This window comes from Camelus ferus, chromosome 2 (assembly GCF_009834535.1).
Source record: "Camelus ferus isolate YT-003-E chromosome 2, BCGSAC_Cfer_1.0, whole genome shotgun sequence".
NCBI lineage: Eukaryota > Metazoa > Chordata > Mammalia > Artiodactyla > Camelidae > Camelus > Camelus ferus.
This window is the reverse complement of record NC_045697.1, coordinates 32,164,124-32,167,761: the sequence shown is the minus strand read 5'-3', so window position 1 is coordinate 32,167,761 and position 3,638 is coordinate 32,164,124.

The following is a 3,638-nucleotide window of genomic DNA, read 5'->3' as shown; positions in this document are numbered from 1 at the left end:
TGGCTCAACATCACTCTCCAGTTATGGCTCATTTCTCAGTGGCAAAAATCTTTGAAAGGGTGGTCCATTGTCTCTGGTTCCACTTTAACACCATGATTTCTCTTTTTTGCAGTCAAAATTTCATCACTCTCTTCACCAAGACCACCTTTGTCAAATCAGCAACAACCTCTACATCTTGCTAAATCCAATGGTCAACTCTCAGTCATTCATGTTGTGTAAACCCCCAGAGGTATTTGATTACCCTCCTCACCAATTTCCTCTACCCCATATGCTGAAGCACTTCTTTACTAGGCTTTTGTCTTTTCGTCCATTTTTATCTACCTCACTATTGGCTCCTTCTTTATCCCCTTGGCTAGTTTTTCTTCCTCTTCTCAACTCTCAAGTTTCCTCTCTGTCTGTACTCACTTGCTAGATGAACTCACTCAATTGCATCGCTTTAAAATCTAATGACTCCCAAATTTCCAACTAGAACTCTCCCTTGAGCTCTTTATAGGTATATAACTTAATACTTTCATTTGATTTTTAATATAATACTCTCAAAAATAGCATATCTGAAACCAAACCCTCGCTTCCGTTTTGTTCCTCCTCCCAACTTACTCACCTCTACAACAGGAACCACAAATCACCCAGCTGTTCACTCTAAAAACTAGTAGTCTGTCTTCATCACTCTTTTACTTTGACACCCAACATCTAATCCACAGAAAATCCTATTGAGTCTATAGTCAAAATATATCCCAAATTTGACCATGTCTCCTGAGTGCCTTCACTGCCAACACTACCTGTTACTTGACTGAAGACGTCTCCTAACTGGTTTCTCACTGCTACACTGTCTCCCCAACAGGCTTTTCTACACACAGCAGCATTCGTGATCCTTTACAAAATGTAAATAAATTGTGTCATCCCAAGTCCAAGACCCTTTTACGATTTTCACTCATATTTACAATAAAATCCAACCTCCTTTTTATTGCTCAGAAGCTTGCTACTCAACAAGTGGTCCCCAGCTTCCTCTGAAAGCTTGTTAGAAATTCAGAATTGCAGCCCCTGCCCCAGATCAACTGAATCAGTCTGCACTGTAACAAGATTCCAGACGATGTGCGTGCCTCAACAAAGTCTGAGAAGCTCCAGCTGAGGGAACAAGGATCTGACTGACCATATTCTGCCTTCCTGACCTCTTCTCTTTCCATTCTTTCTGTTGTTCACTGGTTTTATTGCTGCTTCTCAGACCGCCAAGTTTATCCACCTCAGGACCTTTGTACTTACTCAGTGTACCTGCAACATTCTCCCTACACATCTTTCATATCAGTCAGGTCTGTTCATATTTTACCTCCTTAGAGAGGCCTTTACTGGCTGTTCTTCCTGAAGTAGTACCCCTCCCCACTTTGCTCAATCTATTCCATCAACTTGTACTTCAGTAGTTCTTACAATTACCTGAAATTATTTATTTACCTCTTTTCTTTCTTTCTCTCCTCTTTGATTTCAATCTCTGAACACTTTGAGGCCAGAGTCCTTGTCTATATATAATAGTTTCTGACAAAGAATAGGAGATTAACACATATTTATTGAATGAATGAATGAACAAATGAGATTGTGATTGGTGAGGGGGAGCAGACTGTGACCCCCAAATATGTCACTATGGCATGTGAATTATTTTCAGCTGAAGGCAACCAAGACCCAACAAACTCAAAACAATTTTACTTCTCCCTTAACTGCCTAAAAGAATTTAGACAGGTTGCCTGGCCCAGAAAGAGAGTTATTTCCAGAGCTAACTTTTTATTCAAAAGACCTATCTTAATGGCAGGGCAAATATCTAATTACCAAACATCTGCTCCTGTGATTGCCCTGTGAATGACCCTCCTCCCCTCTGAATCTCCAGACTCCTGCCCCATTCCTTAGCTCAAGATGGCACAGTCAACTGCTTGACTTATTCTTGTGTCTCATATTTTTGAGTCTTCTATATATATGAAATTAAATTTGTTTTCTCCTGTTTATCTATCTTATGTCAAATACATTTCCTGTCAATTGACTATCTTAGGGTCAAATTTAATTATTTGGCCAGCCAAAGAACCTAGAAGGGAAGAAGAGAACTTTTTTTCTCTCCTACAGCGGGTGTTGATCATTGTAATAAACAAGACAACCAAGGCTGCAGCCCTAATATGAATTACATTGGGAGTGGGGGGAAAATAGACAACAAACAAGTAAACAATAAATAAACAAGACAACTACAGAAATATGAGAAGAGTGCTAAGGAGGAATGTGTAGAAAAGAATGCAGGACTGTGATAAATGTTAGACTTCTGTACTTTTTAACTCATTAATGAACCTGTTAATGAAGCATGGAGTCTTCTTAAGTTCTTGCTCTTTCTGTTTGGACTAAGATGATCTTACTGGCTCTTTGTTTAAGGGAGGTGAAGCTAGGATTCTGCTTATTGTAATTGCAGTGATTTCTCTATGACATCATCCTATTTCTTAGAGGTACTTTTACATTATGGATTAAATTTCTACCTTTTAGAAAGTGCTTTATTTTTTTAAAAAAAGTTATAGGTGAAAATTGCTCTTAACTCCGGATTTAGGTTCATATTTTTTCTGTGCATAAAAACCCCAAAAATCTTGATTTCTTTACTATGAAAAATTATAACATCTGTATAAAAAGTCACATAAACAAAATACTAAATATTTCATAACAGCAAGAAATAAAAATAAATTCTATTTACTAGTTCCCAATGGCAGAATTATGAAATACATAAGAATTAATGTAAAAATAAATATAGATAACCGCTATAAAAATAATTGTAAAATATTAGAGGCAATTTTTAAGAAGATTAGATATGTAGACAGATAATAGTGTATCTTGGGATGAGAAAACTGGACTTTGCAAAAGAACCTCCTCAAAATAAATATATAGGGTTAATATAATTCCAATTAAAATTCTAGGAGTATTTTTCTTGAAGTTGGCAAAGTGATTTTAAGGTTAATCTGAAAAAATAAACAAATGCGTAACTGAAAAATTTAAAGCGATCTAAAAATATGCTACAACAGGCAGTGAGTGAAGTCAACTATTTTTCATCTCTATGGTTGAATATTAGGTAACTATATGAAAATATCTTGGAAGAATGATAACATGAGAAAATGCATGTGTTAAATTTCTGTAATTTTGATATTTCCTGAAGACTTACTATGGGTTGACCTAGATGCTTTATATTATTAACTCACTCAGTCCTCATAATAACTCTATGAAGCACTCTTATCACACCTCTGTTTTACATATGAAGCTACTGAATTACAGATTGACTAAATTACTTGCCCAATACTCAGCCAATAACCAGGATCTGAATCAGGAGAGCCTGATTCCAGTGCTCACAACTACAGCATAACCCTGCCTGTTACTGAGCAAAAACCTTACTGCATCTTTCCATGGCCATGAATGTGTCTACCACTTTCTCTACTCAGATTAGCCCTTTTCCCTAGACAAAACCAGGGCTTTACCTGCCAGGAAAAAAACAGCACAATAATAATAAACAGGAAGAATCCAGAGTGGCTCACAGGGCTAAAGCAGCATGTACATGATAAAGTGGTCTGTTTCTGATCTCTGGTTGAAATAAGCTATGCAGATTGGTTAGCATTTGAATAGAAAAATCTCAC